The sequence below is a fragment of the Phasianus colchicus genome, chromosome 8 (genome assembly GCF_987193195.1).
Source record: "Phasianus colchicus chromosome 8, bPhaCol1.hap1.1, whole genome shotgun sequence".
Lineage (NCBI taxonomy): Eukaryota > Metazoa > Chordata > Aves > Galliformes > Phasianidae > Phasianus > Phasianus colchicus.
In genome coordinates, this window is record NC_143443.1 from 3,342,337 (window position 1) to 3,367,724 (window position 25,388).

The following is a 25,388-nucleotide window of genomic DNA, read 5'->3' on the forward strand; positions in this document are numbered from 1 at the left end:
TGATATCAAACTGTGAGGAGTGGCTGACATGCTAGAAGGCTGTGCTGCCATTCAACAAGTCTGCAGAGTTGGGCAGAGAGGAACCTTGTGAAGTTCAGCAAGAAAAAGTGTAAGGTCCTCCTCTTTTCAAGAGGGGCAGGGAACATCTGGAGAGAGTCCAGTGGAAAACCACAAAGACACTTCTGGTCTCGGAGCATCTCACTTAGGAAGAAAGGCTGAGAGATCTGGGGCTGTTCCACCTGGAGGAGATCCATCTCAATGCTTAAAACACCTAAAGGGCATGAGTGAAATGTATGGGGCCAGGATCTTTTCCGTGATGACCAGCAACAGGACAAGGGGCAATGAGCACTGCACTTAAGCAGCTCTGTTGTTCTCCTCTTGCAAACATTAAATTGTATTCAGTGATCTGGCAAAACATGACAACTTATTCCTACATTAACAGTTTCACTTCTTGTACTGACATGGAGCAAGTCTGAAAGGCGAATCATTGCCTCTTGTTCCCCAGTTTTAATTTCAGTTTTCAGAATTTCCTATCAGGAGTTAATGCAATAAAGCATCACACCCTGTGCATTAGGTTTCTTGCTAATTCTAAAATGTGAAATAAAAGGGAAAGACTTTAAAACATCATGCCGTCCATCCAATATCCCTCTTACTTAGGATGTTTGTATTACACGTTGGACTTACAGAAGAATCCTCCTGCTCCCATTGAATTTTTAGACTTACTTTGTTCCACTTTTAGCTAGTGATCTCTTTCAGAGGGAAACTCACCTTTAACCTGGCTAGAAGCCTAAAAGTCAATGGAAAAGGAACTGCTGGTTTGGTTCTCCTGCCGGTCTTCTGACAAAGATCACAAAGTCAAGTCAATGTGAGAGCAAGATTGTCTTCATTCTCCTTTCTTCATTTTAACACAGATTTCCAAGATGAAATCATTGTGATCTCTAGGTGGTGAGATATGAATCCAGTTTCACCTAATTAGCTACAAGAATGACTGCTTACAAGCTGCTACTTTCTGTTAGCTTGTTTAGTATTTGTCAGAACCACCGTGTACCAAAAGCTATTACAAGAGGTATTTTTTAAAGGGTGATTGGATACACAAAGACCTGCTAATCATCAATCTTAGGAAAACTGCATTTCAGATAGAAAGACTTAATTCTCTGTGTACATTATTTTTTCTGTTGAAATTGCATATGCTTACATCACCATTTGCAACTGAGAGAAGTATAAATATTGATACTTGTAACACACATGCCTTTTTCCTTTAATTCAGCCTCTGTGAGGCTGCACAAGACCACATAAAAACATGGGGCAGGACCAACACTGTTGTGCTAGAAACCATTTGTCTGCAGATTCCATTTTTTGGGAGTCCCTCTATTTTGGAGCATTCCATAATCCAGGACATTCCTGCATTCCCAAAGATAGCAATTTTGGATAAGACTAATGGCTTTTGGCACTTCTCTATCAATACCTTGGGTTAGTTCCCTGTTCCCACATCCTGGTACAATTACATGCTGCATTTTCCAAATAGCGATTTTCTCAAGTCTTCTGCAGCAATATCCATTTAGTGAAAATAAGCTCATTGCTAAAAGCCCCAGATCTCATTTGTTTACTTTCTCTTGCTTCTAGCTTTTCTCACAGTGCAAATATCCCTGTTTCTGGCAACACACTGATTTGTGCTCTCCTATCCAACCAAAAGCATCAGCTTTCAGACAAATAACAGTCTATTCATCTTCTGCTGCATCACTGCCTTCTGCTCTGGTGAAGAATTCCTGCAAGCTAATGGAGCTCATATCACCTCCTTTGTCCAAACAATTGTCATGATCTCTTTATTAACACTCACCACTGTGTTGTTAGGCTTTTTTTTTTTTTTTTTTTTCCTCACCCTCTTAAATCCATTCACCCTTGGAAGCATCTCATAGATTTTGAAAACTTCAGTGCATCACTTCCTGGCCATCCCAGGGGCGTTTTGGATTTGCTGCCTCCTCCATAAATTCAATGCACTGCCCACTCCATTTGTTCCACTGCTGAACTACTTGCATGGAATTCTCACTGCTTTGCTGAGGGTTAATTCTTGATCTCCCGTAGTCCCTTCTCTGAGCATCTCACAGACTTTTCCCCTAATACTCAGTCCTCCCTAAATTTCAGGACTGAGTTTTCAGTCTTCCATAAGTAGCAAAAGCTTCCAAGATACGACTTGGTTTAAATACTCATTATACAAGAACACTTCTCTGATATTTCTCATTTTTATAACTTGGCCTTCTAATACCTGCCCTGTTTTAGCCATGCTAGTAGCTGTAGGATTCAAACTCAAACTAAAACATACAACAAGGGGCTGGCCTATATGCATCTAACATTTTGTGATTCAAACAGGCTGAACAAGACCAAACAAACAGGGCTGGACAACGGTATTACAAATAATATTTTACTGAAAATACAGATTTGACAGTTCCTAATCACCAAATGCAAGAAATTCTGAACGGTGATGGAAAAAAACAAAAAAAAACAACATTTCAGCTGTGTTCTATTCTGAACTGATTAGCTATCCAGTATGCACGTCTAAGCTTCAATATTTCTGCAACATATCTGAATTAGAGAATTGTTGAAATGACGTATCTGCCTTCAGACAGATCCTGGACACAGATAGAAAAGCACAAATCTGGAGTAACTCAATTGTTCTTGTGTTTTCTCAGGAGTTGCGTTCATTTAGCTAACAGCTGTCTTCAGATCACTGAATAAAACTGCTTTACAAGGTAGTACATTAATGCTCCTATTCTCAAAATAAACATACGTATATTTTCATCATATTTTACATAAGTTCCATTTCAAATGCATTAATTCAATTACCTTGTTTTATAGATACTGAACATTCAAGCAGGTTTTATCAGTGCCAGAAAGCCAGTGGCAAGTTCCTGCTGGCAGTATTCATAGCAAGACTGAACTCTGAATGTGCATACATTTACATTTGTAAGCTGAGACTTAGAGGATGAAAATGCAATTACTTAAATTCCACAGACTTGGATAAAATTATGTTCTATATATGAAATTTTTTAAATGCATAATTGTTTCAGCCTGCAACCTGCGCACAGCATGCCAAGTCCTCCTCCTTAAATCACTGCAGCAGAATTCACGTTGGCTCCAAAGGGAGCAAAATTTATCCTGCAGTCCCTGTTTCTAAAAACAATTTGAAAAAAAAAAATCAGCATTCTGTACTTGTTCAATACAACCTCACCAACCAACATAGCTCTTTGTTCAAACACTCAAAAGCATCAGTTCTCACTAAAAACTTAATTTGTGTTAGAGGTTCACCAACCAATAGAGACACTTCCCAAATCTCCAGTCACAAAACCAGGATGGGAAAAAAAACATCAGAAACTAAAACTTCTTACTTTCCATGCAACTTAATTCCACTCTCCTATACAGATAAGCAGAAGCATTAGTTTATTTTAAATCTGCCATACACTAGAAAACGAGCCATTTGGATGACTGATGTTCTTAAAGTTCATTTCCATTCAAAGTGAGTGAGCACCAAGGGCAAGACCATCAGCAGCAAACAAAGCCAGCTCCCTGCAGCATCACTCAGCATTGATACATGGAACAGGGTATGTTTTTGTCCCTCAGCATTGTCTTTTGCAGAGGGACCCCAAACAGCATGCATGGAGGAGGGAGAGCTCAGTGGCAAAGTGAAATCTCTGTCTGCTTCTGTCAGGTTTTCCTCTCTATTTTCTGTTGGAACAGTTCAGATTCCTGTAGTTGACAGGAGATGCCCCACTAATTTCACAGGACTTAGGCACAACGCACCAATGATTTAATCCCTCAGTTATTGCCTTTTAGTCGTATTCGGGAGCAGGAACAAATCAAGGAGTAGAGGTGACAGACGCAAACCCATAGACTGAAACATCTGAAGGCAGTGGCACATCTCCCTCCATTCCTCATTGGTGAGCACTGAGCCATGAGTGCAAGCTGCTACAGCTCACAGTAGAGCAGAGAGCATCCAGCCATCAGCCCTGGCCAGCGAACATTCAGCCCTAGCATTTGTCCTGGGATTACAGAACAAATTTGTTCCCATCTGTCCGCATAAGTTCAAACAGCACTCAGCCAAAACACCACCTATTATTTTTTGAATGGCCACATTGTCCTTTGAATACTCCACATTCCTGGCACTTACATACAGAATATACCAGTGCAGCCACTAAGGCAGTGGAAGACATCACCAGGATGGAATTAACACAGAACTTGCATTGTGCTGGTATTTGATGTTGTGTATATTTAGAATGTATTTATTTACGGATTACCAGAAAGTCAGTAATCACTGTTTCCAAGGATGAAACTCCTTCCATGAGCCACTATTGCACATCCAACTTTTCCCTCCAAACAAACATACCATTGCTGAGAAGCTAGAAGAAAGATGGAACAGCTCACGGATGTGCAATCAAGTCACGCATCCATCCAGTTGGTGGCTGAAGTTTTGGCTCAGTCCCAGAGATTAATCCTCTGAAGGGGAAACAGGCCTGTACCTCTCCTGCCCTACAGTTCCAAAGAAAGAAATTCTCTGCCCGCATTTTTACCCTCTTTCTCCTTGTACTGTATATACACACACAAAAAAAACCCTGTCCCATGCAAGTCAGAACACAAATTAATTGAGTTATGTTAGATACCAGCCTTTTGGTCTTCATGCAGTAACAGATATGAAGACCATTATTCATGCAAGCAAAGCAAAAACATTATTCCAAGGCCTAACACTGCCTTTTCTTCCAAGCAAACCCCTTGCTCAAATGAAGATTTTCCTTTTATTAATGTTTATATAAGAACTAAGAGAGTTCTTTTTAATTTACTCAGTACAGCAAAGAAATGAACGGTGAACATTAATATACTACATAGGTTTAGATATCTCTAACTCCAAACAGCTCTGGTTTAATGAATGTGTAGTTTTTTTGCCTGCATAATGAATGCTTCTAAAGATACTCAGAAAGACTATTTATGTTTTTAATATTTAATACTTCGCAGCCATATGTATGGAAACAATTTTCCATGGGTATATTTCTGGTAAAAGAAAATAGCTTTGTTGCAAAACTGAAACGTACCTTCGATTGCAAAACCACTGAAACACCCGTGGTTTGCATCCTGAACATCAAATAAAAGGGCAACTGACCTTAGAATCTTGACGTGAGTGGTACAGAAACCAGAAAGCAACCAAATGAAAAATATGATTTCAAAATCTTGCGTAGTTGTTCACGTCCACATCTATGTATAGGCTGAAATACTTCAAAATCGTGCCAGCTGTAACTTCTCCCTCTATCCCAACACATCTATCTTTTTTTGAAACGATGTCATTTGAAAGCTGTTCATTTCCAAATGCCAACACCTGTGATTTTCACATCATCCCTTAAAATCCCATCACCTGTTACTGTGACATAGCCAACACTTAGGGCACCTAATGCTGTTTCCTAGGCAGCAGCAGGCAGCCAAGCAGGGCAGCCCCATCACCAAGGTGCCTATTTACACTGTTGAGTAACACTTCTCGCCTCACAGATTTGTAAAGGAAGCAAATACATACTTGCATTATGTTAATTATATTCTCCCACCTCTTTACTCTGCATACTATTTGCAGAAAAGTCTTCTCCCAAACCCCATAAAGAATAATCTTCATCACGTCCTTTTTCTTCTTGCTTAAAATTTTTGTCAACTGGTTTCTTACAAGCAAAGTAAATAACACGTGGTTTCCCAAAGGGAATTAAATCTTGGAAGCCCATGGCTCAAGTTAAGGCCTTATAGGTTATCACTAGAGCAAGGGATACAGGTCTTCAATTCCTACACAGAAGCAATAAGTGCACACAGCTTTTTATGTGCGTGCATTCTATATATAAATGAGAAAGTACAAACCTATTACAAATTAGAGCCATGAAAACGTGCTTCTTCCATCTATCTTGTACTTAAGCAAGTGCCTGCACAAGGGTCTAACTATCTGGAGAAGGATCTGCTACTAGCAAGTCACTAAGGTCACAGGCATTCCTCTTCTACAGAGAGGGCTTTATTCATCCTACCGTGAAGCAGCTGGTTGGCAGCCTGCACCGGGGTGGCCTCTGAAATACAGCAACCTAATCACCTAATCCCTGCCCAAACCATGAGAGCCTGGATTCTGACATTTCCTTACCAAGCTAAGTAGTTGGTTGCTGTTGGTTTTGTTTGTTTACCTGAGTGGTTTGACTTCAGTACACGTAAGCCATCAGCTGCATAACATGTCCATAACGTTTACACTGTTAACTTGTTCCAAGCTTCCTTCAGTTGTCTCGTCCCACACCTTCAGATAGCCCAGATTCCATAAAATCACAGGACCACACTGTCCTGGGAGACTCCCATTCCATCTCCCTCATGAAGCAGGATTGTTTCCAGCAACAGACGGAACAACCAACCATTGGATCTCTCTAACTGCTCTTCAGAAAGGGTGCTGTTAAATCACCCTCACTCTCTTCTTCACTATATTCAACAAGCCTCATTTCTTCAGCCTCTTCTCCTACGTCTGGTGCCCTAAGGCCCATACTCTCCAGATCCTATACTTAGATTTCAGCACTATCACAGCAGTACTTGAAAAACTGGGACGATTGTCATAGCCATAATACCAGCTACCAGTTTACTGTTAGTACAGAGAGACCCAGCTCTCAATGCTTTATCCTTTCACATGCTGCAGAGGCTGAAGATCTCTCAAACCAGCCACAAGATGGATGTACATACTCATCTACTGCCCTCCTCACCTACACATTACCTGGATATTTCTCCTGAACTAATGATCTCCTTCCAATTCTCATGCTTCCTTGGGCTCTGAGGCCACTTTATCTATTTTTCAGTATTTTCTTTTTATAGCATTTTGTACACTTAAACATGCACAGTAGTTTATATTCATTTTCTCTCTTCCTTTATCACAAACTTCTAGATAGGACCCGTTCATCCTTCTAGTTTTGTTAATCAATCATTTTAGTTGCATGCAGATGTCTGCCACAATAGGGAAGATTCACAAGACTGAGCTACAAGCATTTATTAATTTGAGGAGTCAAGGTGTCATTGGCCCATAACAGTTTTCCCAAACGGAGAGCTGGCACTGTTCTGCATCACTACAGCAATAGAAAGGCAGAAAAAAGGAGCACTGTAACAACTCTGTGCTACAAGACCCCATTATATCATTCAATTTTGGCCACCTTTGTCCCCCCATAGTCTGGGCAATGTTGCCAGCTGTGTGAACGCAACCACACCATTTTCTTTCCCACTTGAGCCAGTCCAGCTACAATCATCCCATTTTCAAATTACTTATACAGTACCCTGAACACATGAATGCTTTCAAAATGCACTGCATTTAAAATATTCCCATGCAGAAATATTCCCCACAATGCTTGCAGGAAGCAACAAAGCAACGAATCCTGGATGTGCGGACAGAGCTGAGGGACACACGAGGCTTTCCTGACCTGCATTAATTGGCTAAACCCAGCAGAGCAAACAGAGGAGATTTCCCAACACCTCCCTAAAGTCAACTCACAGAGCACAACTCCTCTCTGAGCTGTTAACATCCTGGAATTTCTTACGGACACAGCTGAAATACTGGTAACATAACCCTGCATGCACAAAAGCCAGGACACCCAAACCCTGCAGTGCAGACCTGCTCTTAGAGGTAAAAATGCTTCCTGAGCACCTTCTGAGCCCCAGAGCTATCAGTCTGTTTGGAAGCTTCTATGTAAAAGCAGCAACAAGAAATATATCCAAACCAGACTTTCTCTTATCCTGTATTCAATACAGCTTCAACTCCCATTTGCTTTTGTATTATTTTGTATTTATACCTGCTTATTTCACTTGACTTCTCTAGTGCACAGAAGCCAGCTGGATGGAAAATGTATTTAATGAAGCAACTCTCTGGTGTCTGCCTCTTGTTTCCTATCAGGCTTGCTGCATACAAAAATTGCCAGGTAGCAAACATAACGGCCAGGGACTTCAAACAGTCAGCATGGCTGAATTCCCACTACCACACTTATCTCTGGACCTTCTGGCACACCCTTTAAACCTATCCTTTCTGCACTGGATGACAAGCCAAGGACACAGGAACAAAATGGGACACGACCACCTGCAGAGATGTATAATAAGTCGTCAGCAGTTCAAAAAGTGCATTTTGCTTGTTCCATTCCAGCCTGCCATGAGGTCTTGTTTGGGCTGGCTCACTAAAAAGCCATAAAGGTTGGTCAGTCGTGCTCAGACTATAGATTTCCTTAGTCATATTGCTTTTAAGTATTTAAATTACAGACTTGCCATGACAGCTGCATACTTTTCACCTCTACTGGTAAACAATGTTTTACCACCAAGCAGCCAATTTCTGGATCTGAATTTTAGCTACCTTCAGGACAGGAGATATCTGAACAGGTATTAACACGCATACAGTAATGGAATAGATGTTAGTGCAATCTAGACCTGCCACAATAACAGAGAGCATCCTACAGCTACAAGTCAAGAAAACAGAATTTATATTTTTTTGCAGGTGGCACAGCTGCAGCTACACAGAGACAACCACAGTCTCTCCCTGTCACCCCTCCGGTGTCCCCACTCAACTGGAATCATCTTCTTGTGACATCATCAGGGCTAATTCTCCTGTAGTGAGTAACAGGCATTTAAGGATTTAGGATGGCATGCAGGTTGCCTCATCCTTGTTTCAAAGGACTGGACTGTGAAGAAAAAAAAAAAAAAAAAGCAAGAATTGCTGCTTCTAATTGTTTACTAACCATTCTGGTACCATCCATAACACACTACCTAGTTATGCAGAATTTCTGCTGTCTAGCCATATAATTTTAATCTATGATTGACATGCTCAACCCACCTTCTAATAAACAGTGATAAATAATTCTAGTTAGATACTTAATACCAGGGCATGTGCCCTTAACCTATAATTGCACTTTTCCACTCATAAAGGAAGATGGCATAGTCCCTGCTATATATTTACAAATAATTTTCCCTCCTATGCTAATGCTTTCAGGGCTGTTTGACATTTCATTCTCATGATTTTCTCTTCCAATTATTTTTTATTGGCTGTGATTTTGTGCCTTTTACTGTAAGCACAGAGGGCCATCCGCCAGCAATTTCACCTCTGTTACACAAACCTTGTGTCCACATCTCCCTCCACCTAGACAACAGTTGAAATAAACCTAGCAAATAAAAATGAAATATCCAGCCCGTTCTTTTCTTTCTATTGTCCTCCTGGTTTCACCATCAAGCTCAGACAACCAAACCTGAGACTCAAATTTAAAAAATAATAACAATTAAAAAATAAGAGGTTCTACTAGCATTAAAAAGCTTTGTTGCTACAACACTGTGACCCCATCAAACAACACTGTAGTACAAGCACAGTATAGAATTTCAAAAGCGATTGGCATATTTCCATCTAGTTTTGAATATCTCTGCTTTTATTTTCATTCTCTCTTTCCCAAATTTTAAGTCAGGATTTGCTTACAATTAACCCAAACTTTGGAACTGGAGAGGATTTCTGAAGTATTTTGTTTATCTACCATTTAGTAGGTAAATACTTCCAATGAGACCATATGGAATTTGTTACTATTTCTTCCTTTTTTTTGTCAGCAGAGTAACTGAGTCAGAACTGCTTTCCTTTATCATCGTTGCTTTCAAAACCAAGCTATTCTTCTGCTCATTTCTTTCAGGATCCTTTTAACTACTGGCAGCAAAAATACCACACTGCACCAAAGCACTCTGCTCCATCAAAGCACTGCTGTGGTCAACACCAGCAGAGCATAAGCTGAAGACACCTAATTTGGCTATTGCAGAGTAATTAGCTAGCCCTTCAAAAGCCTGACCCAGCTGCTGCAGATGCTCCATCCCCCAGAGTTGAATGGCTTTGGGAGAGACCTCGAGAAGCAACAGAGCATCAGCAATGCTGAAATCACATGCACAGAATCAATGTGGAGTAATTTGGGCTTTCCCTTTTCCTCAAACTTAAGTTTTCTCTTAAATATTGCAGCCATTAGCCCTCTGACACCAAAGTAAATGCTCTCATTTTGGGCTCCGTGTGCATTATCTTAAAGGGCATCATGGGTGTTTTCCGTTTTCAATATTCCTCATTAGAAGTCACTTGTATCTAATATTTGCAGCCTTTAATGGAGCCACGAGTTTACCTTCTGTTGAGTGTTTTGTGTTAGCTAAGGTCATTACTTTTATTCCAATGGAGAAGCACCAGAATTCCCCCATTATTTTCCTCTCGGACACCTTTTATTCCCTTCCACATTTTGCTCCATTTGCTTGCAGTTCTCCACCTTGCGATTTTAACGGCTACGCAGTCGTTTCTCTAATTGAACACTGACCTATTCACTTCTAAGACTATTTCTATTCTTCACCGCCTAAGGTTAATTTGCAGCCTCTCTCGCGGCCGGTGGAACTGCATTTATTACATGATGCAGAGCGCCAGGCTCTTCTTCTCTTTCTGGGACTGTGTATCAGCTCCTTTATCTTCATGCCTACCTCCCTTCCTGTCTCCAGCGCTACCCGTTTGGAGTGAGCGCGATGCTAAATCTTAGTTCCCTCACCATTCGTATGATTGCAGCTGGGCACTATCATTTCCCTGCTGGGTAAATGCTTACTGTTCCTCGTAAACTTTAACACCTTGCTGCTCAGTCAATGCAGTAGTTTTGCAGCTGTTGTTTTCGCTACACCATATATTTCTTTTATCTAGTCGATTCCTGGGGTATTTGAGGTAAAGCAAATAGCTTTTGTCTTAGTTTTTCCGTGCACAGCAGTTTGTATTGTCTAAAGCTTAGTCTTTGCAAAAAGAAATTGCTAAAGCATCTTACCAAAGCTGCTCTTTGTGTAGCCATAGGTATCTGAACTTTCTAAAGCCATTATTTCTGTCAACTGTGTTGTGATTGGTTTCCTCAGCATGATTGTAAACGGACGCTCTCAATGCCACTGGAGGCCAAAAAGGAATGTGGCTGAGTGCCTTAGGTCCTTCTCTGCTCATGAATGACCCCGAACGACTGCGCAGTCCAGCCCTGCATAAAATCTGCAGGTCCTGAATGACAAAACTTTGATGCTCCTAGTCTGAATTCCTGCCTGCAAACAAAGTCCCGACCTTCACTGGTAAACTGCTCATCCCTGAAGCAGCTGCTTTCCCATTTTGTGCCACCAACCCTAATGCAGTCCCCTCTGTCCCTGCTTCCCAAGGCTCCAATGCAGCAGGTGCTTTATGCTTCCCTTTGCTTCCACAAAAGGAACAGGTAGAGATGCTGGCTGCTGTAGACCTTTTAATTGCCTTAAACTACTCGGTGTCAGCCAAAACTAAGCCAGCACTAGAAAAAAGCTAAAAACACGAGCTATTTGCAGTGCTGCCAAAACCTTAAATTTGACCGGTACAGACAAAAAACATTCATCTCTTGCATTTTCTACGGCAGAAATATCGTATTTCAAAGAGCAACTGGATACCTGACATCACCCTGCTCTGAAACAAGAGCCACATCTCCCTCCAAACAAATTCACTGGCACATCAGCAGCCTGCCCCAGAACCAGAGCCCCATGAAATATACCTCCAATGTGAGCTCCATGTGTGGGGAGCTGGGACATCAGCTCCTGCCACAGATACATGCGAGTCTATGGAAAGCCCAATTCCTGCAGCACCTGCCCCAGCACCAGTGCTCCAAGCATTTCATTTTCCAGCAGCATCCTTCCAGCAAAGCCTCTCTGCACCTTGCATTCGGAAAGACAAAGGCAGAAGAGATTCAATCTTTAGGAAGAATCCCTGCTAGTAGCCAACATCTTCATTGTATGACTTTCATCTCTAAACACAGTGTTTTCTTACTCAATTCTCCTCCAATTCTATCCTTAGACAGACATTTTTCTCCTTCATGTTCCTCCAGAATATCATCCTCAATTAACGTGTCATCTGTACAATTTCCAAATTAGTGTAATTTAACATTTCTTTATTCCATTCACTTGATTCCTCAGGAATTTTCAGCTCTGAAGCATGACAGCAGTACCTGAACTGTATATTAAAAACACAGAACTTTCTTCCTCTAGATCCAATTACCTAAACTCATCCTTGAATCAAGCAACTATTAAAGCCATCCAGTTCTTTTATACCCCTATACACAGCTGGATTAAACAATGGATTAAATCATACAACAGATCAAACAGAATTATACAACTGATTAAATCCATTGTATTAAAAAAAAAAACAAAAACAAAACAAAACAGCCTGCAAATGTTTTCTTCTAGAATTTTGTGCTAAGCATGTCAAAATAGCCTCCAGGAAATATCAAGTGTTAAGTGTTGTCTTATTCAGTTCTCAGTAGTGTCAGCAATAGGATATCTTGATAAAAACGTGCTAAATATCACAGCAAGGCTGACAATTAAAAATAAACAGACAATTATTCCAAACACCTTTGCATTTGGGGAAGAGAAACTGGCACAATAACTAAATCAGCAACAGTATGGGATAATGCAACAATTAAGCAATATAAATAAAAGACTTGAAGACAATTTGAAACCAATGGTCTTCACAGCAGGTTAGTGTGACTGTAACAAAATTTAAACCTATATGTACACCTGTGATTAAGCTCATAGAAGTCTCTAGGCATCTAAAAGCACTTGAGTGGTAATACAGATGAATTTCCAAAAGTTCTGCAAGTCTCGAGTCTGAACCTGACAATAATATTCAGTTTCACTCCTCATTACCTTAAGATCATTCTTTTGCTTTATGATAAAGTTATAGTTTAAGTGTTCCTTTGAGATCTGTTAAAAATGTGCCCTTGTTCCTCTAGAGAATGTACGTGTACTACACATGCACCATACATACACCATACGTGTGCTATATGTGATATATATAATCCACTTTGTAGTCATTTTAACTTTTTATCCAATGGGTATCTTAATAAAATTCCAAAGTTGACTTTCTATTTATGCATTCTACAAGGAATGTTTCACCTAAGCGATGCTTAGCATCAGAAGCACCCAAAAGGTTTAAGGACTCGTGTTTAGAGGACATTTAATCCCATACTTCCCCTTTTGCAAGCGTATTTATTTCAAGCCACATTATATCTTTCTTTTTCAATTCTTGACCTGTGTATTATGAATCACAAGTTCTGAAGATTTATAGCTTTAACTGTCACTGAGCACATCGTGCTAACCCTGCTAGTTGTTTGAAAACTGATGTTGTCACGTTTTTTATTCTTTTGTTGTTTTTTGCTTTTTGCTTTTTTGCTTTTAAGTTCTATTTAGAAACTACCCGTTGCTTTGCCACTCACATTAAGTTCTTTTTAAGACTGCCTCTGCTTTCATTCTGTTTGTTTGCTTCCTGTACCTGACCTGATCAATGTTGAACAGCCATACCTTTGTTGCTAGAAATCAAATATTATCTCAGTACAATAGTTTCCAAAAATACAGAAGCTTCAAAGCAAACTACAGTAAAACCCAAGCTAATTTCCAGCTTGAAATATTGTTCTAAAGCTTTTTAACAAAATATAACGCCTTAGACTGCTCTAATGAGTCACTCTGAACATCTCTGAACAAATGTGTTGATTTTTTACTTTTGAAATATACAAATCTAGAGTATTATTCTCTTGATTGCACATTTTAAAGCTTCTCATTGCACTATTTATTTCTAAAAAACATAATATGCAGTCTTGAACTGAATTCATTTCCATAAGCTGCTGTTACTTTAACCTTTGATGTGTATCAGAAGTACTTCAATGGCACCTTATTGCCATCCTTTTCCTTCATAGCAAAAATACCTCAAATACAACCCCACAATAGAGTAACTGATGTCACAGAGTTGAGGGTTTCCTCTGACATCTCTCTTTTTTCTTTTTTTTTTTTCTAGGCCTAAACTAGTAAAGGTGGCGAGAGAATTCATTTACAACATTTGCATTTCAGTCTTGATGAGAAACATTATTGCTCTGTTCATCTTTCAAGTACTCCAGTTTCCCTGAGGCACTTTGCCATCTGCATTACGTATACTGAAAGTGTACACAAAATGTCCAGGGAGCTTTCCAAACATACAGTACAGAATCCTTTCCTTATTGAGAATCCTTTCCTTATTGAGAATAAGCTGCAGGTCAGAAAGATATGAGAGAAAGGTAATATTTACTTCAGGGTTTGAGCACGCAACATTTAAAATGTTGGCTGGAGAAAGAATCATTGCAGTAAGCTGTAATAATAAATGAGACATACAAGCAGGCCAGTACTGGCAGCATTTTGGTGAATCTCCAATAGTAGCCATGTGCAAAGGCTAGGAAAAGTTAAGAGTAATGCGAATATGGGGTGATACCTTCCCTGCTACCAACTCTCAGTTGCAGCAGAGGAAAGCACATGACAGTCTTTTACTTTCATCAGTAAAAAACTGGAAGCACGTGCAGTGAATTCTCATTAGCGTGCAGTTAATCAGCATTACCTGTGTTATTATTACATTTCTAACATCTTAGTGCTGAAGTACCTCACTGCGGATCAACTTTGCGCTGCCTTCTTTAATGAATGAACAACCTGAGAACTCTTTCCCCAAAAAGCCTTCAATCCAAGCAAGAAGACAGCTCAAATCAAGGAGAGACATGTGGGAAAAGATAGGGGCAAACTCAGGATGCTGCCACATCCTCCATAGGCACGGCAGAAATAAAGAAAACTTGATTTCTTCAGTAAAGAAAATTAGCTAGCTTGGCCCCATAATGGGGAAGGTGGCACTTTCAGATTTAAATTTCTCATGGGGGGATCCACACTGGCCATGAGATTCCATCTGGGCTGCCCTGGGATGTGAGCACAAGCCATGGCACGTAAGCACCAATGCTGGGGAAAGACAGCCAAGTGGGAAAGAAAGAAGAAACAAGATCAACACTAGAAAAAAATGAGACACTGAATAGAGATGACATTTGTAAACCGTTAGAAACTATATTACAATACATAAATCGTAAACTGAAACCTTCAGCCAAAGCTCAGTGTCTTCACACTGTTTTAAACATGTCTTTGGCACTCTCTTGCCACTGTATTCTTGCCCTGCATCTCAGTTTAGGACTAGCCAGTAGGATCACAATATATTTAAGTTGCTCTTGAGGCTGAATTTCAGTTTCAGGTGACACCGTTCCCCTAGAGGAGATTTTAGACTTTCAAAATTGAGTAAGATAATTGAAAGCAAGAGGTTAGGATGGCATAGATCAGAGATCTCCAGAGAGCCCTGGGCAAGCAAAGGACATGCATACTGGTTGTAGTTTTGGCAAAGTAAATACTCCGAAGCCATAATGAGGTTATGTCAGATGAAAAAAGTCATTCAAAAGACTCTTTTTACCACCGTTACTGCCGTAGTGAAAATAAAAATAATAAATCATCCTTTGACAGGAAGCAATTTTAAAAAGCTGTTTTAGGTTTGGACTCCAGCAACCATCATGAGCTTTTTTCACGCCTTTCACCACGCAATTTAGTAGGATGACACTTCATATAAACAACAGAAAAATTAAGGGATCTGAGGTGTACTGGTTTCAACCCACAGAAGTATAAGCATTTTCCATCATAACCATACCTCTACGGACTAGGTGGAAAATACAGCCCACCAATGGCATGAAAAGCACTCAGTTAAATACAAACGGCCTGATTAGAAAGCAGGAAACCAAAGCACTACTCGATTTGCAGCTCTTATAACTAAGCACATTACAGATGCTCTTATTTACATATCAGTACAATACTAATAAACTTGGCTCACAGCTGCTGCACTACATTACAGGGTACCAAACAAAAGAAAATACCAAACCTTGGCATGGTTACGTTCTCTGGCAAATGACTCACACGGGTTTTTTTTTTGGAGTCTATTTCCAGACAGCAAGCAAACTTATGAAAGGATTCAGAAATCAGCATCTCTGTTCTCATAACGGTGGCTTTAGTTTCAGGAACAACCTGCACCAATACAAAGAAAACTCTTTAAACTACAGAGAGCAGAGCTTCATGCAACTGGGTGAGCTGCTCTGCAGTATTTGCAGATAGGCATTCCCCTAGACTGCAGAAAAACCAAAATACCCTGCTACACTTTTCTCAAGAGCATGTTTAGTTTAAATTAAGTGATTGCATTACATGACAGTGACAAACTGCAAACCTTATCAGTGTTAACTTGATGCACTTGGTTATCTTTGAAAAATCTAGGTATTGTGGTGTAAAAGAAAGGACTTCTGGATTGAAATCTGATGGCAGCAGTGGGAATGTGGCTGGTCTCATTCAAGAATCACAGAATAATTAAGGTTGGAAAAGACATCTAAGATCATCTAGTTCAGCCACCAAAACCAACCTGTAAACTGTGTCCCTGCAGAGACAAAGGTGTGCCGTGTCCAATTATCTAGTTTGAAATTTGTTTCATCTAAGGCTTTACAACACCATTAATAGAGGATGTAAAGACCAGTGCAGAGCCCAGATTTCACTGACAGATGTCATATGGCCAACAAAGCACAAGGAGAGACCTTTAAATCTCACTGGAGTACCAAGTCACTTTGCAACTACCCCTGCTATAGTCAAAGTGTGTTTAAATCTATATGAAAAGGAAACAACTCCTGCTGTGATAAAAAGCAGACTGTCCTCACTTGAAGGGACAACAGAGATAAGATTAAATCTGTAAAGACCCTGGAGGATCCTGAACTGGTCTTTTTGCAAGAGCAGGGCAAGAAAAGCTTTTGTGATTAAGTGACTCTTGTTGTTGTTACAGACAGGCAAGGAGGAACAAGAGAGCCAGGTGAGGCAGGACTGCAAGAAGAAAAGCTGGCCAGGGAGCCATAGAGCTTGCTGCCATCCCAAATGCCATTTAACCTGAGCCTGGAAATAGGGACAGACCTACAAGAACAATGTGGTACGGAGTTACGTATTCATTTTTCACATTGCTCTGTCTCACCTAATAGTCTGTTTTAACAAGTTACTTATTCCAGTGAATAATCCAGTGAAACCAGGACTTGAAATTTGAGAGCCTTTTAAAACTTCTATGAATGGCTTGATAGAGGCTGGTTTCTTCAGCAATAGGGATTAGTACATTAATTTAAGAATGAATATATTAGTTTAGTGAAAGAAATCCATGAGTGACAGTTCTAAAACTTTCCTTTTCAACTTTAGTGTGTGAATAATCTTGCTTTCCTCAATTATTTTGCCCTGGGGACATAATGGAATACTTTTGCTTTAGAAGATGCAAGGACTTCTTTCTTGGGTTACACTTATATTGTTTTAAAAAGTTGTTCACTACAGCTTAATAACCAATGGAGATTTTCCAAGTTGGGGAAAAGTGGCTGAAAGTGAGTCAGAGGCTTCAGTGATGAAGTTGATGGTGGAAAATGGGGAAGAAGTAGGTGGGCAATTGATCGCTCTAGATACTACTGAGCATCCCCAAAGGGACATTAGCACTTATCTACGAGACCTTGAAAAAGAAGGAATTTGTATGTCAACGTACCGCATCTGTATGCTTGAATTTTCAAATGTAGGACCTGAACTCTGAGAGGGTGTACTTGCTTGTCAAGTTGCCCAGTATGTATTGTGAGGAATAAAGGAATGCCATTATCTAACACCACATGGAGTTAGAGAGTTTTCTTCCCAGATTTTAGATGGCAAGCTCAAAAGTGAAGTCTAAGTGCATCTGACTCATAGACTTAGACAACTAAACAGGCCTGTCACAACCTGGAGGTACAATCTACTAACAAAATTTGGGAGAAGAAACCATATCCATTGGGCTCCCATGATCTTGTATCCCTTATCCTCAGCTAGAACAGTTTCAGGACATTTTCCTTAACAAGCAGTCTTAGTATGCTCCATTTACAGCCTCTAACTCATCGGTTTCATTCTGCTGTAAGGAAACGTTTATGTAAACATGATAAAACAAACTGCCAGCAATATCGCTCTTCTTTTACCTCAAACATTTAAACAGTTTATGAGTTGTAGTTTTCTGCATATTATAAGTAAAAGATTTACTACTGTTGTAGCCTGTGATATTGTGTGATGTACTTTAACCAGTTTGATATAGTAACTAATGATGGTAACAGCTATAATAGTCTGAGTTACATCACAGCAAAAGTCTGCATGCTCAGCTCATGAAGAGAGTTCTGATTTTCAGAATAATGCCAAGTGAATCAAGAGGAAGCAGCAGAGAAAACCTGCAAATCTCTTTATTATGAGTTATGGGGACAGGAAGAATGATGTGATTTAGGTTGGATGTCAGGGGGAAGTTCTTTACTGAGAGAGTGGTGAGGTGCTGGAACAGCTGCCAGAGAGGCTGTGGATGCCCCGTCCATCCCTGGAGGTTGGATGGGGCCATGATTGCCTGGTCTAGCATTAAATGTGGAGGTTGGTGGCCCTGTGTGTGGCAGGGGGGTTGGAGATTCATGATCCTTGAGGTCCCTTCCAACCCAGGCCATTCTGTGATTATTTCACACGTTCTTTACATGCAGTGCTTAACAGCGTTGTTAGAAACAACTGCAATTTTCAGGTCTTTAAAAAACGCTTGCAGTCACTTCAGTAGTAAGGTGAAATAACAGAGAATGCCCACAGCACATGCACTCTGGTACAAATGTTATCTGCACATCCAATGTGGGCAGTTGCTTCCTTATCCATCCTTTTGAACATAAATCTATGCTCACAAATACTTGAAGCATTGTTATCCCACGCCCTCCATTTCTTTGACATTTATGGGCCAAATTCATGCACGAAGTCTGCTTGCTTTGCTCCTCTTTCATGACACAAAGCAACAGTAAACCTTCCTCAACTACTCAGCTACATTGGATTTATTGCACCTTTGAATCTCCCCCGCACAGAAAAGCACCTGGAGCTTATCAGTAAGCCTGCCCCTGTGCTGCCCATAAATGTAGCACACACAAAGATCATCTGCCTACCCTGTACACAGTGCCCCTGCTATCACTCCTCTCTCAGTCTGCCTCTATTAAAATGCTTTTACATTCTCTAGGCAGTATTTTACTCATCATACAGACAAAGGCTTTTCTCTCATTTTTGCTTCATCTGGAAATCTTTCATTGTAAGACAAATAACATTTGTGAACCGACAGGCAAGCCCATGTCTAGGAGTACTCAGTAAAATACCCTGGTGTGCCACCTGGCAGCTCTTTAAATTATTACAATTATATTACAACTCTCAGCAGAACTACCTGGGGAGGAACTTGCTTTTTCAGAAAGAATCCAATAGTAAAGGCAATGCTGGATTGCACCCATGAACTTCAGATAACATATTTTACTTGGAATTCGCTGTTTGCTGCAGTTTAGTCCAGCTGACACCAGAAGGGGGGGGAGGGGGGAGTTTTGCTACTTAAGAGGGGAGCATCCCGTGCCATTTTCCCATTGTTCTCTTGTACAAGTCACTTCCATGTGCATGCATGCCTACAGTGCAGAGAATTGAAATACATGCTGAGCACTGCAAAAATATCAAGGGCTGAAGCAGTATGCCAACATCCAAATGTGTTTGCACCAGATATCAGAGGCACACTGAGAGACTGGCATATATGTGAACTTCCCTTCCTGCCTGTTTGTATCATTACCAATGATGAACAAGGCTCGAGCACCATCAATATCTGAGCATGGCCCACCAGTACTCAAAAACTTCCAGCAGCAGCTTTAAGGCATTTTGACGCAATATTATTTTGAGTTTTTTTTATAAACTTTCTCGAGGACCTTTAAATTAATCATTTTCTTTCAACAAACCTTCCTCCTATTCCCAGTGCAAACGTTGAGAGAGAGCACTACATAGAACACACCACGCCAGCAAAAACTAGCAGCTGGAGCTGGAAGGAGAGCAGCCACGTATTACATCAGCCTCTTTAAGTAGTGATGTTATACCTGTAAGCTGTAAACCTTTTTCAGTGAGTTTTAAAAATCTGTACAACTACTTTTACATATTTCAGTACGGAGCACTAACTGCCTGGCATTGTTCAGTATCTAGCTCTTAGGAAGTACTTGCACAGGCAAGAATCTCCCCCACTTAAAAAAAAATGACACTACTTGAAACATCAACAGCTTCTACTGCTTGACAATAAGCGTTAAAAATAGAAGTAACAATTGGCTCTGGGATGCAGTGTTTATCCTCAGCAGCTTGCAGGTGAGGACTGGAACAATAACTCAGAAGAGATCAAGTCCTTATTCTTTAGTCGAGAGCTTCACTGTCAGCCCAGAGGAGCTCCAACAACCTTGTTGCTTATATATTCAGACAAAGAAATACAAAAGAGGCAAGAGTAGAAAGGAACAAGGTGAGTCAAACAGCAGAGAGGTCTCACAATCTCAAGTCACGGTCCTTGAAAAGATCCACTTTCAAAAGCTTGAATAGCAAAGCACTCAAGTGATTTTTGTTTTAATTTCTTGAAGGTTTCCACACATCTTCAAGCATAGCACGCAGTACAAAAAAGTAGAGTGGCTAAGCTACGTGATAAATTAAGACAGCTGTTAAGAAGCTTGATCAGTCTTTCCAGTCATTACAGAAATATCTGAGAGTACAACCAGACACCTGTCTGGAAATGATAGCCTGATGAGCCACTCACCATGCAAAATATTAGGCATGTGCACAGCCTTGCAACAATACTGGCACTACAAGTACAAATGTCCTTGCCAGGTAAGAGGCTTGCTCTCCCTGCACATCTCCTCATCACCTAGAGAGGAAGATGGCTATTAATAGCACTGAATAATCATTTAAATCACTGGCGAATGCTTTTGTTTACAGCTTTATGATACATTGCTTTCGTAGAGTAGAAATATGCAGTACTTCATTTAACAACATTAGATCCCGACCATCTGCATGAGCTTTTAACTGTCCAATATACTGTGCTCCAAAATACGAGTTGTTTTGGTTTAGTGACTCTTTCTAGGCACCAAATAACTCATCTTACCAGTTCTGCTGCCCTGGCCAGCCAGAGAACACAGCTCCCTCCAGATCACTCCACATTGCTCCATTTCACCATTTTCATATAATGCTTTCTCCAGTTAAAGAAATGCCTTCAGCTGATGAGTAGATTGTATCAAGTCAATACCCGTGCAGAGGAAAAATGATATTTGCTGCAATAAAAACCCTTATTTGTTACTTCTGTAGAAAAATTAATGCTAAGAAAGGCAGAGAAAGAAAGAAGAAAGTCATGACATTTTTGAACCCACTTCAAATGTGTAAAGAGTATAACAACATACCACATTTGTTTAAGGCTTGCTCTAGATCATTTATATAGCCTCCTCAGTAACTCTCACCCCAGGTAGAATAAATACTTACAGCGTGCATTGGCATATATACCTTCTTGATATATATCAGCCATTACATTAATATAAAACAAATTTTATTTCATTACTTAATGCATTAAAACGCAATATTTTCTGGCAGAAAAAAAAGCTCAGCCTTTGCTTTGGTACCCTGCAATTGTGTTCAGAATGAACGCTATAATTGCCAAAGAATGCTTATATATATATATCTAGGGACAGGCATCATTTTTGCAGACATCAATTCACTGAATTCATTGCAGATCAGGTCGAGCCAGCTTTAGAGTGTAAGACGAGACTCATCTATCCTCAGCAGACTGAGGAATACCTTCAGGAGCAGAAGGGACTTGTAATAGCATTCAGCACAAGCCATGTGTTTAGAATCAGCTGCCATCATACACCTCTGTAATGGGATCAGCACCCTCCTATTATCACACACACTGAAGCATTAAGTGATCGAGCCAATTATTTTTCTTGCTTTACATCATCCCATACTTCCTACTTCTTTTTACAACAATTGCTTGGAGAATATAATCAGTACAAAACCACACCTTCCCAAATGTTCTTACAGTCTGTTCTACCAACTTCAGCTTTATTTCTCGTCCATCCAACAGCCTCAACCATATAATCAACACCCATTTCTTAAATCTTTGAAGTCATTCACATATATTGGTCCATCACCTCTAAACTTTTTCTCAAAAATTACTGTAAGCTTGTATGTGCATCAGTGTTTCTGCATCTTCCTTCTATACGCCACATAAGCTTTCCTAAGTCAGAAATCAACGTTGTGTATTCCTAATAAAAAATTTAAAACTTAACATTTTCAGAGACTTTTTACCCGTGCTTAAGAACTGGAGACAAAGCAAGCCTTAGGTACACTGCCACATTTATCCTTATAATTCAAAGCTATATATGTATTGCTCTCTGCCTGGTCGCTATGGCTGCTCAGTGCCTGTACCTACACACTTAACATTCACCATTCACATTTCCTACAGTTTTACTAATAACCGAAGAGAATTCAGCTCAACCAGTTTTATGTTAAGGGTATAATGCAGACCTAATGCCCATTCTTTTCAACAGTATGAATCTTACAAATGTGAATTTCTGCAAATACACACATTCAGCAACATCAACGTCCATATTAAATCTTAGTAAGCCATTACAGACATGGGCACCACATCAGATGAAAAAACCCTATTGGTACCACAATGTACCTTCACATAACTAACAAATAAAAGCTGCTGTACTTCCACGTGCAGCTGCAATTTATGTAAGTGCTGCAATTAAGATACAATCTTTTTCATTTGCAATGACTTGGCAGCATATAATGCTATATGCCACATAGATGTCACATTATGAGAGCATCGCATTAAAAAAAAAGGAAGCTTTAAGATTCCAAAACCTTCCAGAAAGAATGGAACAGTTTCTGCAGCTGCCCATCAAGGTCAGGTAAGCATGTGTGGTGTCTGGTCAGGCTTCAGGATACATGCCTTTCCTCCCCAGCCTGCAAATGGCCCTTCTGTGAAGAACTGGACTGAGTGGTATCCTATTTCAAACCCACCAAAGCAATGTTGATACTGAAAATGAAAAACACTTAAGATTACGTTACTCATTCTTTGTGAATGTTTGTCATTCTAAATTCAGGCAGCTCCTCACAGACGGTTCGTGGCCACGTACGTATCAGATACCTGAATATCTAGAATGAGAGCAGTTCAATACAAATCCCATGTGCTGATCCCAAAGTAACAGCAAAACCCTGCCCAATGCATTTCTGAATACACTGGAAATTTGTTTTTCCACAATAAGCACCTGAGTAAATAATTCTAGAAGATGGTTGTCTCTGACATTCGACCTATTATCTTCGGTTTGTTTTCTACAGCAAGAGGAACAGATTTCCATTTCTACAGTTCTCACTTGATTCAAACAGCTCCCCTGAAGTCACAGCGGTGCTTCTAGAATGCATCACGGCTGCACAGTTATACCACAAGGCTTTGAACAACTGTGGAAAGGGGCAGGAAAATTGAGAGCTCAACAGAAACAAAAATATACATTTTTCAGCAGGAGAACAGAGGGATGTGTAAAAAGGAAAAGTATTATGGTCAATCTAATACCGTACGACAACTTCTTCACATTGATTTGTAACATTCTGAGTTCAGCCGAAGAGCTGAATACTCAATTTTTCTGCAGTGTTTTAGCCGATGACAGTTTCTTTATCGAAACTGGGCACGTCCTCCTTTATCTTCTCTAAACCCTTTCTTAACACTCTCCATTTCTACAGCAGATACACCATCCTTTTTTTGATCACAAGATAGCAGCCCTGCTGACTGCCATCGGCAGCCTCAGCTCCTGTTCCCCTCACCCAAAAGCAAAAGGCATACTTTACAGGCAACTCTATCACCTTGTCCACTCAAAGCAGGGATAAAAATGTGCAGTTCCATTTCCAGTGTCATGATGGGCACAAACCCCTCAAGAATGAGGCCGCATCTAGGATACACACGTGCTTTAAATTAATTAACAAGAAACATCAGCGATTTTAATCACAAAGCATCTCATGTCTCTCATCAGCAAAAACATCACACCAGCTCTGAGCCTCTTCTCCTATTATTCCTTTCGTCTTAACCCCAGTTTTTTGGGAAATGCAAACAAAAGATGAAAGTTACTTTAACTTTCATTTTACCCCTGAACACAGGAAGTGATTTAGAGCACCAAGTCGCTGTAATTGCATCTGCTACCATTGCATTTTTCTTCTTCAAAGCTGATTTCAGCATTTCCTGATGGCACATTTTATTGACCAACAAAGAAACATCCTGAAATACATTTCCATCTCCCTCATATTGATCTAAGTCAAGCCTAGCAATCATTTAAAATCTAACACTTCACTGTTTGCCAGAACAGCCTGAAACACACAAGAAGAAAAAATGGTTCTGTGCACAAGCGGGCACATCACAAGCACTTGACAAACCCCAAAGCAATAGGGCAGACCATTTTTCTCCAAACTCAATAGGAAGAGTCTCATCTCCAAAGCACTGGACCTCTGCAATCCGTCAAAGCCCACAGATGAGGCTGGAAAATGTCCCTTACATTTTCCAGGTGAAGAGATCGATGTATTTGCTTTTTCAAACAAAAGGTTTATGGTGGCATGATCACAGCATCTTTTGTCTACAAGAAATTGGCAACGGGTCCAGCTTCCAAAAGGGTGCATGATGCAGGACAGCTCTACAAACCAACCCTGGAAATGAAGGCCAGTTTTGGAACAGCAGGGCAGTTAGGAACTGCAGCACGGTGCCTCACAGCACAGAGCTGCCTCCAGCACTGAGCCTACCTCCAGAAAATGATACAATCACAGAATCCTTAGAGTTGGAATGGACCTCTGAAGGCCAGCTAATCCAATTCCCCTGCAATAAACAGGAACACCACAGCTAGGTACGACTGCCCAGGGCCTGATCCAGCCTCACCTTGTTGTGTCAGAGGCTTTCACACTTTCAGTTCATAGGGTCCTGGCCAGCTTCTAGAAGAAGGTATAAATCTCCCAGTAGCTAGTTTCAGGCTGCCTACATCTGACGATTCAAATACATTTATTGTTGTTACTGTTACCTTCTTTTAGTAACTAGATGTACTATTTAGACCTCAGAGGAGTGTTGACAGATGAGTAGAGAAAACAACACAGATCTCTTTTGGTAGCAGTTAATTCAGACAAAGCTTACACAATGTAGGTGCCAACGCTATCAGGCCTCATCGTATTTTCCCAGTCCTCCATAATATTCATTTGTGTCCCCTGGTTACCTATGTTGCATCACAAAAGCAACATAACTCTGCATCAGGAGGACCTGACAGGAAGAGCAAGATGAAAACATCAGCTGCAGAAACAAACTGGATAGTTGCACTGGAGACTGCACTGATGACTGCAAGCAAACTTAGCTCTAGCCACACTTAAAAGGTTTACTGTTCAGACCAGCGCAGGACGAGCTGTCAAAAATCACTTTCTAGAAGAGTTAAGGAGGAAAATACCCAGAAGAATACTGCAGAGAAGACACAGCAGAGCACAGATTCTTAGCAGAAGGCCCAAATTTGCAAGGAAGTGGTAACACTCAATAAAATGAGCTACTTGCATATTTTTTCTCTTATGCAAATACATCTTCCTGCTTGATTTGTACCTTGTATGATCTACCTCTCCCACTCTTGCTT